Source organism: Phodopus roborovskii, unplaced genomic scaffold (assembly GCF_943737965.1).
Source record: "Phodopus roborovskii unplaced genomic scaffold, PHOROB, whole genome shotgun sequence".
Taxonomy (NCBI): domain Eukaryota; kingdom Metazoa; phylum Chordata; class Mammalia; order Rodentia; family Cricetidae; genus Phodopus; species Phodopus roborovskii.
In genome coordinates, this window is record NW_026126459.1 from 7,001,624 (window position 1) to 7,016,487 (window position 14,864).

The following is a 14,864-nucleotide window of genomic DNA, read 5'->3' on the forward strand; positions in this document are numbered from 1 at the left end:
AATATTGGGATGTTATTACAAACAACAAAAACACATTTCAGTTACAGTGGGGAAAGGTGACAAAAACCACTTTCATCTTTCATCTCTTTATTTTCATTTATTAAACTAACTCGAATAATGATGAGGCAGTTGTTTCAGGGGCTGTCCACGCACTGACTGAGAAACAAAACTATCCTAAGACCAAGCTAGTTCCTCAGATTCAAATGCATACCACTTCAAGTTGACTGTAATTACCAACTGCCTATGATGACTATTCTCTGAGACATTCAATTCCTTACTACTACGGATTCCTTATATTGTAGCCACCCATATAAACATTAGATCTGACCTCTTCTTGACATAAAATTGTGTTCAAAGTAGCACTCTTGACCACCAACCCTCAATTTCCAGGTATTAAGTGCTAGTTATAGCCCAGATAATAGCAATTACTAGTCTTTCAAACTTGTTTTTTTTGGGGGGGGCGTTTTGAGAGGTTTCAGTACCTCTATTTTCCATGTGGCTTTTCATTTGCCATCTAATATTCAGTTATTACTATTATTCCTGTGGTAGAGAACAACAAAAAATACGAGTTGAAAAGAATATCCAGGGCTAGAGAGATGGTTCAGAGGTTCAAAGTACCTGGGTTTAGTGACTGACTTATAACCATGTGTAACTCCAGTTCCAGGAGATCTGATACCCTGTGCTGATCTCCTTGGGTGTAGTCAGACGTGTAGTACACATATCTACAGAGAACATTTGTTGTTCTTGCACAGAGAACCTGGGTTTGATTCTCAACACCAACATGGTGGCTCACAATTATCTATAACTCCTGTTGCAGGGCATCTGATGACCTTTTCTGACCTCTGAAGGTACCAAGTCCACACATTGTGCAGAAATATACACATAGGCAAAACATTCTTATATGTAAAATAAATATGAAACTGATCAACAATTCATATAATACATACACAAAAATGTGTATGTGTGTGTGCACGTGTTATCTGACTGAGCTGCCACTTCTGCATCTGTACTAATATTATCACTCTCTTACTTAAATGGATTTTTCCAATATTTTAGTATGTGTATATGGATAAGTGCATTTGAGTGCAGGGGCCTGTTGAGTCCAGAAGAGGATGTTGAAAACCTTAGAGCTGGAGTGTCACAGGTGGTTATTGAGTCAACAGAAGTGGGTGCTGGGAATGGAAGAACAGTATGCGCTCTTAATCATCTTTCCAGCCTCCTAAATTGATTTTATTTTTGCCTTTGCTTAGGCTTGTTTCCTTAGAATCAGAGAAGACTAGGTAAAATAAGGTCAAACTTCTTCAAAGGACTTTAAAAGCAAACTGTTTAAAAAAAAAAGTTACAAAAGTTTATGAAATATACTTTCCCACAATGGTCTATGAAGTTCATTTCTTAGTCTCCCTTAAAGGAAATTAAAATGGAGTTGCCTGTAGTCAACTAATCACATTCACCATCTCCTTGCTCTGGGCCAGGACCCCAACACTTGGTTAGTCTTACCAAGCTCTCTTTCACACAAACACCACCCCCTTCATGTCAACCACAAGGCTTGTCCTTTTCACCTTTTTTCAGTCTCCCAGCAGACATTACCAGTTAGCAAGGCCTCCTGCTGGACATCCCATTTAAAACAGCTACCTCACACCTTTGTTCCTCCATTCTCCCCTACTCTGTTCCCTCACTCCCAATACAGCTGCAGTATAACCTAATAAATTAAAGCAAGGGAATGTTTACTGTCTTATCTCTCCCTTCAACCTAAAATGTTCCTAAAGGGCAGAGACTGCTGTTCCTTGCTATAATCTTCATGTCATTCAAACAGTAAGGAACAAAAGCAGAAAATCTGAATGAACAATGAAATGATTTTTAAAACTAGGTCTTAGAAATAGTGCTCACATATTCAGAGAATAGTGCTAAGGAAGTAATAGAGAGAAAGTATTGTCAATATAAAAGTAGAGTAGGAAGACATTCAAAAGCTACCTGTAAAATCCTTTGGGTCCAGTTCTATGGAAAAATCCACTTAACTTGGGTGCACATGAGAAATATAAGGGAACACTTCAAAAGTAAACATGATCACAGCAGATGAGCATCAACCCTAAACTGAAAGCTAGACCCATCATCGCCACCCCACTCACCCACCCACCCACTCAACCCTGGATATTCTAGCTCTCTGTAGATCAGGTTGGCCTCAATCTCAGAGACCACTTTCCTCTGTCTCCCAAGTGCTGGGATTAAAGGCATGTGTTCCACCACCACCCATCGACCCATTTTTTTTTTTAAGATTTATTGTGTGTATATATCTGTGTAAGTGTATGCTATATGTGTGAGGGTACCCCTGGAGGCCAGCTAGAGTTGTAGGCAGTTGTGAGCTGCCTAAAATGGGTACTGAGAACCCAACTCAGGTCTTTTGGAATAGCAACAAACATTAACTGCTGAGTCATCTCTCTAGCCCCAAGATATGAATACTTGCTCTGTTTTTGAGACAGGGTCTCTCTATTTAGACCTGGCTGTCCTGGAACTCAATATAAAGACCAGGCTTGCCTCAGCACAAAGATCCTTCTGCCTCTGCCTCCTCAGTACAGGGATTAAGGAGGCATGTGCTACCACCATGCCTGGTTCCTGACCCATTTCTAAAATACTTTATAACTAAAACAGCTAGATATGAGACTAAGTCCGATTACATATAGTCACATGACTCAAAGCTATCCTTTTAAATGTTATTAAAAAAAAAAAAAGTCAGGACCATTTCTCATCACCTTCAAATGCCTCTACAACAGCCACCATTTCTTCCGAGTCTGCTAGGCAACCATGAACATCTATTTATGTGTTTAATACAATATTTGACCCTGTTCCACCAATTACACAAACTAACTCTATCCTCACAAAACCCTAATTTTACAGATGATGAAACTGAGGCACAAAATTTATCAACTTCATTAGAGCCCCACAGGTCACATTTGTCATACTACATTATGCATAACTTTTTTTTTTTTTAACAAGGTCTGTAAGGATGGAAAAATTTAGCCTAATTTTCCCTAGACTCTGCCCTCTAGCAGTGAGTAGGCAAAAGATCATTCTTGACTGTTTAGGACAGGGCGGTTTACCTACAGCACCTGTGAGTGAATGAAAACAGGAAATGAGCCACACTACCCAGAAGCCCTAACGAAAGCAGACTTCCTGGGCTAAGCGCGGGCTTGGATAGTTCAAATTGATTGGTCCACACTGGATGCTATGAGATGATTGGTTTGTGATGCGCGGGGCTTTGTTGTAACCCTATAAAAGCTGTCTAAACCCTGTACCCAGGGTTCCCAGTCCTCTATCCCACGTGGAGTATGGCTGTGAACCCCAGTGCACTGGAATATAAAAGACCTCATGCTTTTGCATCAAGACCCCTTCTCATGAGTGATTTGGGGGGGGGGGACGCCTTTCCTGAGTCGGGGCGTGAGGGTCCATGCCCTCCGCGGGTCTTTCAGGTCAAAGCACATACCCCCCTTCAGTGCTACTCCTCCAATGCTGTTCTAGCTGGTTCTCTGCTTCCTCCAATCTTTAGGACTGTCAAGAACAATTCCATCAACACCTAAACTTCCCTTGTTTCTAGCATGCTTGTAGTTCTTAGACTTAGTTCTAAGTGGCTGAGGGGGATAAATTGAACAAAACATTAAAATTAGCAGTTAATGGAAGGTATGAAAAAGTTGCCTTCAGAGATAATATCTATGTTGTTTAGTTAACTATTCTGTAATAAAACTAGCTTCTGAAGGTTTGAATATTTAACTACTCATGCCATTTGCTATCAAGAGATCACTTTAGACATCAGCAATATGGCCTGGGGCTGCCTGGTTACTTCAAACCCTATCTCTACAGAGAGAACAGACATGAAACAATTCCTCTGTGGTCTTGTTCAAAGCATTGCATTGAATATTCCTTTACCATGAATGATCCCTCTTTTCTTACAGTAAAAGTTTATAGACTTGAAAGGAAAAAGCAAAAATATGATAGCCATTATCTCCTACAGAGTACCTACATATTCTTGGTGCACATGAAGTATGATTACCAAATATGCTCCAAGTTTATCCTTTGTAGAAGTTTCAAGTAAAGCAATTAGGAAAGGCAAAATGTCAGCAAACCAAAATATAAACCTGAAGTATTTGCAACCTGCCATCAGCATATAACACAAGCTAATAATATAAATTATCTCAATGGTTCTACCATTAATATATACATGAATATGAACTAAAGAAATACCCAAAGTAAGTCAATGAGGAATTTTCATGCATATCTGAAAGAGATTTACCAACAAACTTTTCTTCCCCTTCCTTTCCTCATTTTCTCCATATTCCTAACTTTTCACATTTTAGATAGGCAGAGGTATACCAGGGAGGTGCAGGACTTTGAGCCTATACATTCCAGACTATCCCAGCTGTAACTCCAGCCTAGTGGAAAGCTGGTTACCTCACCATTTTATTAAAAACTAGTATTAACTTTTGTTGTCTTTCTGTCAACAGCTAAGAGAATTACACTCCCCAATCTATTCTTTTCTCCCCTAAGTCCTCTCAAGCATCTTCCAAAGACATTTAACTAATGCTTCCATTGCTAAAATAACAGAATGTTCCTTGCTTTAAAACAAAGGCCAAAAAAAGAAAGAAAGAAAAAGTCAGTCCTTAAGATAATAATTATATTTAAATCTCATGATCCCATGTGAGGATATATGATCTGCCCTCCAGACTCACTCTTCACCCAAAACTAGTTTACAACCTAGGAGGGACACCAGAGACAATGGACAGGCTCTATCACCCTCTGACTTCTGGTCTAGGTTTGTAGACAGTGAAAGAGATTCATTCTTCTGGCCTTGACTAAACAATTACTGAGGCTAGTAAAGTCTTTCTACAAACAGGGATGAATCTGTCAGCTATCTGGCAACCAAAACATTTAGCCATTTTTTCTGAGCTCACAAACTACTTCTTGCCCTTGAGCTCAGGAGGCACAACAGCTCCCCACAAATGCCAGGCCAGAAGATATCACTTTCCCAATTTGGTTATTCTTCTGTATTGCTGTCCACATCCCTTTCCACGTTCTCAGCAGATCAGGACCTAGAGCTGGGATGGTGATGGTGCTACTTTACGGTGGAGACTTTTCCAGCAGGGTTAAAATGTACAAACACAAGCCCAAGGGAGATTAAGAAGACAGGAAAAAGAGTGGCTGATACTGCCTGGAGGCAACTGCAATAGTTACGGACTCCTGGCAGTTCTTCCACAAACTTCCAAGAATATCATGTTTCAGTTCCTGGTCATTATGAACAGCCTGCCAGGCTTTCCCAATTCCAGTTCTTCTCATGTTAGCCTAATCCTTAATTCTTCTTTTTGCACGCCCCCCCCCCTTTATTTTGGTTTTCCAAGACAGGATTTTTCTGTGTAATAGTCTTGGCCATCCCAGAACTCATTTTGTAGATCAGGCTGGTCTAGACCACACAGAGATCGACCTGCTTCTGTCTCCTAAGTGCTAGGCTCAAAGGTGTGTGCCACCAAGCCCTGGCTATAATCCTTAATTCTTGTATCAAAATTCCTCATCCTAGAGTCTTCATAGAATACAAAGCTTTGCTTTTCCTGAATGAAGTCTAAATGGTACAATTAAATGCCACTCAAGTTACCAGTTTAAATATGCCATCTGTTTTCTTTCGGGAACCTGAATGATAAAGTTCTCTAATTCCCAGAATTTCAGAGTACCCTATTATCACTTGGGGAGTGAGAGACCTCTATTTCATATAATATGGTAAACAGCAGGGACTAAAAACAAAACACTTAGAGATGTCAGACAAAGTACATAGCAACACTGCAAAAACATGCAAGGTTCAAGAGTAGCAATCCAGAGGTAGGCTATGAATCTGAACATAAGGTCTGCAGGATTCTATTAGGCATTATGGCCAGGGTTCTCATGTAATGATGGTAGGTAGTGCCATTTATAGTGGGAATGATTTCTACAAAGTTGACTTGTATTTATTCTTAGGAAATCATAATTTTTTTTTCCTTCCTTCCTTTCTTTTTGAAACAGGTCTCACTCATTGCCCAGACTAGCCTGAAATTCACAACAATCCTTCTGCCTCAGCCGAGTACTAAGACATCAGTTTGTGCCACCACACATGGCTCAATTTATTTTCAACAGCAAAGTTAATGAATGCTGTTCTTTACCTGACCACCTAAACATCTTATCCAACTCATCTCCCCCAACCCCCTTACAAGGCATTGCTTAATCACAAACCTGTTCTTTTGTATTTGTCCTATCCTCTGGTTCTGATGTGGCAACTTCCATCTTCCTGATCTGAAAAGAAATTCTCACAAAGTTCTATGTTCCAGCACCAGTCATAGGAACAAAAGAATAAGCTTTCCTCCACTTACTATTTTGACAACAATATCATATTCCCCACAGTCACGGATGGTCAATGGTATCTTCCAGATGGTTTCTGCTGTTTCTGTCCAATAATCTTGTTCAGAAGTGCCCTTGAGCCATCACCCTTCTCAGCTCTCTGACTTAGGTCCAGAAATGCTTTCCTACCCTATCAGGTCACATGGGCCCCAGAATCTCAGGAGTTGCTAAAATTTGATCTTCTCTACAAGCTATCCTTAAAGCAAAGAATTTGTGGTTTGCTTCATTTAATGGAACTGAACAGTAAAGTGTGTTTACCTTTTAACCTGTATCTAAAGAATATTAAATTAAATACTAAAGAATATTAGTATTATCTAAGGAATGTGCTACTAACACTAAAATAATGACTATATACTACGCAAATTCCAGCTGTCCGGTTTTCATATGTGTATACATAGACACGGGGGAGAGAACACTGATGAATTATGACACTGTTCTAAAACACGCTGGGAATTGATATGCTTTAACTCAAATTCTTTTGATTCTAAAACTCATGATCCTTTTACTATACCATACATTAAGCAAGAAACATCCCAAATCCACATTTACTTTTTGAGAATTCTGACCAAAACTTGGGTCAGATCTGGATTAACAATGGCTATTGCTAATTTACTGCATGCCTAACACATGCTATACACACTACTAAGCACTTTAAATAAATACTAATATACTCTCTCCTTACCATATCTATAATGTGCTAATATTCCCTTTTATAAACCAAGGCTTAGAAGTTACATAAATAAATCATGTGTCTCATAAACAGAAAGACAGGATATGAAACAACCCCAGAATTCAGTCTACACTTCTGGCCCCCCCCCCCAAAAAAAAACACCCAAACCAGCAGCAAGACAATGGTGCTATATTAAGACAGGAGAAACAGAAAGGAACCTTCAAGTTTGCCATATTGAGTTCTCTGTCTTAAGCCTGGAAGCAGCATCTGTTTCATCTGCTTTATGTTCATGTAAACTAAGCAGATTAGGAATGTGTATCTGTCTAGTGATTTGATTCCCCCCCCCCCTTATTTTGTGTCCAGTTTACACAGACTCTAGCTTGTCCTTGGGGACTGACAAGAACCTCAGTACAATTAATGCTGATGCCACTGGTAGCTCTCTGGCAAGGGAATCCCAAAAAAGAACTCTAAAAACATCTTTTTTTCTAAATTTACTTATTTTATGTACATTGGTGTTTTGCCTGCATATATGTCTATGTGAGGTTGTCAGATCTTGGAGTTACAGACAGTTGTGAGCTGTCATGTGAGTGCCTGGGATTGAATCTGGGTCCTTTGGAAGAGCAGCAAGTGCACTTACCCACTGAGCCATCTCTCCTGCTGAAATCTTAAGGAACCAAATCAGTCAAACTCACAAGCTTTTTGGTTATCTCGGGAAAAAGAAACCTACTAGGATGCTGTAGGCAAAAAGAAATTGGCTCTTTCGGGGTCAAAAATACACACAATATCAACTGTAAAAGCTATGAAAAAGTATTTACCTGCAACCATGATGAAATATATGCAGGTCCCAAAAGAAGGGACTAATCTATAGCTTTTAAATTTTTAAAAACTAAAGCCAGGTATAGTGCTATTCCCCTCTAATCACAGCCGCTGAGGAAGGAAGATCATCACTAACTGAGGTCAACACAGGAGACTGAACTACACAGAAGACTTCATATCAAAAAAGCCCACCCCAAGTTTTTTTCCAAAACAATTTAAGGAGCCAAGCATGGTGGCACACACCTTTAATCTGAGCACCCAGGGAGGTAGAGCAGGTAGGCATAGGTCTGTGAGTTAAAAGGCCAACCTGGTCTACAGTGGAGCTCCAGACCATCCAGGGCTACATAGTAAGACCCTGTCTCAATAACAAACTAAGAGGTCGTATGCCATCTGGTGAATTAAGCTGAGGGCAGTACAAATACAACAAAAGCAGCATACATTCTTACAAATTTCTAAACATATAAATGGGTAATTAAAAAAAAAAAAAAGACTGCTCCAGCGGGATCTGGTAAGAAAAAAATGCCAACAAACTATGTCCTTTTATCACTTGAAAATGATTAATAGCATATAAACCAGCAAATTGTATGCCTACAATTTGCATACCTGTGCTACAATTACATTTGGAAATTAGACATCATATGGAGGACAAAAAATATGATGTGGATAAATGAAAAGCTTTTGACCATCTACAGTGGCAGGATTCATATGCCCTCACATACAAATAATAAAATTTATATTATTCAACTTTACATCATCTCAGCTGACAGCAAAGTATTTCTCTGCCCAAGGGAAAGAGACACAAGACACTCCACAAGCCCCGATGCATAGGGGATGACCAGGGATGACAGACATGCCCTGCCCCTGGAACTCAAAGTCAACACACTATATACCTTACACACACTACAGTGCCCAAGCAGGTATGCATGCACATCACTGGCCCAAAGATTTGTTTTTGTTTTACTTTTGTTTTTGTTTTTTTTTTTTTTTTAGTAAGAAACGGGTCTGAAAGCTAGGCATGATGATGCCCCGCCTTTAATCCCAGCACTCAGGAGGCAGAGGTGGATGGATTTCTGTGAGTTCAAGGCCAGCCTGATCTACATAATGGGTTCCAGGACAGCTGGGGCTATCTAGAGAGACACTATCTCAAAAACAAACAAACACACACACAAATCAAAAGATAAGTCTCAAAAACAGCTCAACTTCCTGATTCCTCACTAGACATTACATACACAAATGGGCAGGGCTATTTTTAGAGATAATCCCCAAGAGCCCAGACAAAGCATCCCATCAATTACCTATACAGAATGAAGCTCCTGGAGGTGTGCCTGCAGCTCACATCCTAGCTCCATTGCTGTCTATCTTTCACATAGGGGCATCCCAAAGTCGATTCAAATAGCTGCATGGGAGAGCATGATGGCTCAACAGTTATCAGAAAGAGGACAGGAAAGTAGGACCAGTGGCACCTTGGGTTAACTAGGTCTCCCTCTCAAGTGTTTTGTCACCTATTGAAGCCCAAGACTTTGGGATGGTAATGAAAAGTTCTATTTAAATGTTAATAATACAGTACAGTATAGATAAAAGGATTACAAACAGCAATCAGTGCTGCCACTTAAAAGCAGTGTGTCTCTATAATTCTTTCAATATAATTCTGAATTAAGAGTGAAAAGGCTAATTCAAAACAGACGTGGGCAAAAGCTGTATAAGGAAAACTATGAACTTTTTTGAGAAGCACCAAAAAGTTAAAAACAAAACTGAATGAACTGGAAGAACACACAGCATAACTAGATGAAAAGGGCCAGTGTCAGAAGTCAAGACTAACAGATTAGTTTAATAAAATAACAATTAGTTTCACTTTGAAATAGTTTCAAACACAAGTTCTAAGTGCTTACATACACCTTTTAGCAAGATTACCCAACTCAGTGCTTTACCTCATCTGCTAAGTTTTCTATATATATTCCAAGCTACAAGTCTCTTTCTGATCATTTTGGGAAAATCTAAAAGACAAAAAAGGCACTTACTCTTCTTTAGAGCCAGCACACAGCTTCCTCATTAGGAAGCCAACACTACTACTACATTACAATCCAGCCCACAGGCCCTACCTCAGTTATGGCAATGGCCACATTTTCCCCAACTGGTCCAACATTTCATCCATGTGTCATGTCTCTATTAATGTCATTGATCTGAATTAGTCCCTCATTCTTTTGCTGACTTATATGTCCCTGCTGGGTCCTTTCATTCCATGGGGTCACCCCTCAGTCTCAGACTGGTCTTCATTTCCTCATGGAGAGACGGTAGCAACACAGAACACATAGCATAAAACAGAACCAATAGCAATTATTCGCTACATTGCTGATGTTAACCATCTGGTCAATCCAATGTCTAGCAGGTTCTTCCAAAGTTGTAACACTTTCTTCTTCAAAACAAAACAATCACTTTGCTGGAGCAATTGTAAAGGTCTGTCAATAACTTGTTCTTTGTCAAATGTCAACTCACTGTAAGCATCCCAATCTTGCCAGGTGGTGGAGGCCTTTAATCCCAGCACTTGGGAGGCAGAACAGGCGGATCTCTGTGAGTTCGAGAGCAGCCTGGTCTACAGAGTGAATTCCAGGACAGGCTCAAAAGCTACAGAAAAAACCTGTCTCCCAAAAAAAAAAAAAAAAAAAAAAAAAAGGTTGATCCCCATCTCTATGATGCCTGCCAGTAGTGATACTCTAGCCATCATTCCTTCTACATTTGTCAACAGGAAAAGCATTGCTTCTTCATCCACTTTCTGATCTTTGAACAACTTGCCCATTTCCTGGCAAAAGAAGCTTCAAATTCATCTGGTATTTTCCCTGCTCTAACTTCTAGAAGTACCCACTTCTTCAAAAACAATTTCTATTCAAGGAAGATGATTTAGCTGCTAGGACTGAAATTAAGATGTCAATACTTCTAACTAGAAAGTGCTATGCATAGTTACCATTCTTGTAATGATCTCTACACATGTAGTTATGTTAAAGACCATACTTATTAATCCAATTCCAGCCCAACATGAGTTACTTTCATCTTTCCATGCTTGTTAGTTCCTTTCTTGACAACAAGAAACCTAGAACCCATAATCTTTAACAAATGCATACTCACAGTTTTACCTCTTTTGCTCAAGATAGCCATCTCCCAAGAATTTGTCTCATCCTTTGCACCCTGCTCCTACTACCTCTCCAGCCATGGAATTTCCACTACCTATGAGGCACACTTCCATTATAGTTTAATAAATTAATTCCAAAATTCATCTAAAGAAAAACCTAAACAATGTATGTGGTGGTTTGAAAGAAAATGACACACACACACACACACACACACACACACACACACAAAAGGAGTGGGTGTGGCTTTGTTGGGAGTAGGTATGGCCTTGCTGGAGAAGTGTGTCACAATGGAGGAGAGCTTTGAGGTCTCCTATGTTTAGGCGACAGCCAGTAAAACAGTCTTCCTGTTGCCTGCATATCAACATGTAGCAGCAAGAAAAAGCCCTTCCCCAGCATCATGTCTGCCTGCATGCTGCCTTGCTTCCCACCATGACAACAATAGATTACACCTCTGAACTGTAAGTGAACCACAATTAAATATCTTCTTTCATAAGAGTTGATGTGGTCATGGTGTCTCTTCACAGCAAAAGAAACCCTAAGACAGTAAGTATGTAAAGAAAAAATAGAAAACTATAAAAAGGTGAGAAATATTTACCCTAACCATATATCAAAACTTAAGTATAATTAACATAAATAAAATAATTAAAATGCCACTTTGGGAGGAAAAAAATAACTGATAGACCTCACCTTACAAAATCCATAAAAAGCAGGTAAATTTAAAAGCTAAACATCATCTTTTTAAAAAAAATTAATAGAAAATACAAAAACATTTAGTCTTTAGGATCAAACTAACTTTCTCAGTTTTGTTCATTTGGTTTTTCAAGACAGGGTTTCTCTATGTAGCCCTGGACATCCTGAAACTCACTCTGTAGATCAGGCTGACCTCAAACTCCCAGAGAGCCACTTGCCTCTGCCTCCCAAGTGCTAGGATTAAAAGCATATGCCACCCGCAGCCCAGTCAGTCTTAGGTTTGTTTTTTGATAAAAAGGTCTTGCAAAGTAGCCCAGGTAATCTCTAACTTATGATCTTTCTGGCTCAGATTCATGAAATTCATAAAAGCACAAGCCATTTTCAGATTTCTCACTATTGTGTCTTATCAAACAGAGTTTAGATTTCTTAGGCAAAATACAAGGTAGGTAACACTTCACTCTGCCATAAACATAGAATATGCTTTCCACCTGATTGAGAAGAAGCCAACAAGTGTCCTGAAACGATCATCATTCTATAGAACCAGGCGTGTTTGTGTGTGTGTGTGTGTGTGTGTGTGTGTGTGTGTGTATTCATTTATAATATTATAACAGGTTGATTAACAATGGGATCTATCCAGCCAAATCTCAGTGGCAATTCAAATGAAAGGGGACCTGGTATTTGAAAGGAAGAAAAAAGGTATTCAGGACACAATAGTAACATTTGTTAGGTTCATAAGTGTGGTGATAACATGCTACCTTTGAGAGTATTATTGAGGTATTGAGGTATTAAAGACTTTTTTTCTAGTATGTTTGACACAATTGTTTAAAATAGCAAAATTTATGTAACTCAAAAGATTTTTTTAGCTTCTGCCATCAACAAAATTTCCACATTCATCTCTCATGGTCTGTCTTTCATATTCGAGTGTCAGACCTGTAGGCCATGTCCATGCTACTCCCATGTCTTGAATACCAGTTCCCTTCCATGTTCAGTCTGACTAACCAGGTCTCCTGCTCGAACCCTTAAAGAGTTGTCTTTCAGTGAGCTAATCACTTCTGCCAGCCCTATAATTCCAGGCATCATAGACTCAGAATTAGACAAATACAGTCTGAACTCAGTTCTGCAGCTTACTATTACTAAATATTCAATGTATTATGTACTTTAAGTCTCAGTTTATTCGAGCACAGAACAGAAATGACCCTCTGGTCTGACATTGATAAAACAAATGATATACTCCATCACTCTGTGGACCACAACTGTGAAGTACATGGATGGGGGAAGCATTGTTGTTCTGGAATCTCAGGGCAGGATCTCAGGCACCAAAGCCCTAAAGAATCATATTCTGTATGTCAACCAGCTCATCAGGCACATGTGTGGTACTGTTTAACAAAGACTGATGAAAGGTCTTGAGGAAGTAAGAGCCACAACTGGAAATCTATTAGAAGTCCCCTGGGAGTTGGGGACACACTCTGGTTTCTATTTTCAAATATCTTGACTGTTTTGTGGAAAGCAAGTAGGGGAGGTGCAGAGCAGAAGCAGATTCTGTAAAGAAGCTATTTTAGTAATTTGGGTAGGGGATGTTGGCTGCACAGATGAATATGGTGTTGATGGAAGTGGTGTGGTCAAATAAAGAACATATTCTAAATTCAGGGCCAACAGAAATTGCTAGTTTATCAGAAGTAAATGTGAGGGACACAAACTGCATACCAATACTAGCTGAACACTAGTGCTTTACATCCTTTACAGGTAAAAGCTCAAGTCTGTACGATCATGCCAGGTGGGCACAGCTGACAGACTCACTTTATTAAAATGAAGACAATAGAGCAGAGAGATTAAATAGCTGACTAGTTATCAGATCTGAGCCCTAGCAGTGAGCCTGTATAGCAGTACTCCAGTACCATCTCCTACAATAAACTGCAAAAATGGGCACCACTGTAGAAATTACAACAGGAATGATGTTTCACCTGACATGCCACCTTTGAGATTCCCACTGGACATCTGAGTGGAGAAATACCAGATAGACAGCTGGTATGACTGGATCTAAGGTGGGAATGGGGTAAAGGTAAAGTCAACAGCACAGAGAATTCAAAGCCACAGGAATAAATGAGACCACTTAAAGTAGGTTGTAAAATCAATTTAGAGGATCTTAAACATACCTTAAAAAAAAAAAAAAAAGGAAAGAGAGAAAAAGAGAGGGGGGAGAGAGAGACAGAGACAGAGAGGAGAAGAGAAAAAGAAAGGAAGGGAAAAAAGAAAAAGGGAGGGAGGGAAGGAAGGAGGGAAATAAGAAAACAGAATTGATGGTTCAGAGTAAGATGTGTATACAAAATTAGAGACAGCTCAGTGGTTAGGAGCATGCATTGTTCTTACAGGACCCAAGTTCAATTCCTAACACATAAGCCACAACTGACTACAAGGGAGGGTCTGATGCTGTGACCTCTCAAAGCACACATATAATAAAATTAAAAACAGTAAAAAAAAAAAAAATCTTTAAGTGGTTTGAAGAGGGAAATTGGGGGGAACAGAGGATTCTTTAATGGGGAAGGGAAAAGGAAGCCAATACAGAAGGGACATAGGGAGGAAAGGAAAAAGGTAAAACACTAACAAAAACAAAGCCAGGCATCAAAATTACCTTTCAAATTGTCATTCAGGGTAATTTAAGAGACTTCCAAAACAATATAGGCTACTATTGTTGCTCTTAGTCAACCATTCAGAAACTTAAAGTCCTTTTTTGACAAAGGCACCATGCACTTCAGACACAGGACCCAGAAGATCTAACCTGAAAGTATTTTTCTGAAGACTAGTTTTTACAGTACAGGAAGGTGCTATGTGTGTGTTTGTGGTGGTTTGAATAATGACCCACCCCACACACCACCCCTACACAGGCTTATAGGAGTGGCACTATCAGAAGGTATGGCCTTGTTGGAATAGGAGTGGACTTGTTGGAAGTGTGTCACTAGGGGTGGACATTGAGATGTAAAATGCTCAAGCCAGGCCCAGTCTCTCTCCCTTCCTCCTGCCTGCTGATTGGGATGTAGAATTCTCAACTACCTCTCCAACACCATGTCTGCCTGCATGCTGCCATGCTTCCTGCCATGATGATAATGGACTAAACCTCTGAACCTGTAAGTCAGCCCCAATTAAATGTTTTCCTTATT

At 39.6% G+C, this 14,864-nt stretch overlaps 1 protein-coding gene across 6 annotated transcripts in view; it reads right to left on the reverse strand.

Annotated features, from left to right (window-relative positions):
* The window catches only part of Tcf20 (transcription factor 20), a 148,027-nt gene that overhangs the window by 46,152 nt on the left and 87,011 nt on the right, over positions 1 to 14,864 (reverse strand). The window lies entirely within an intron of this gene.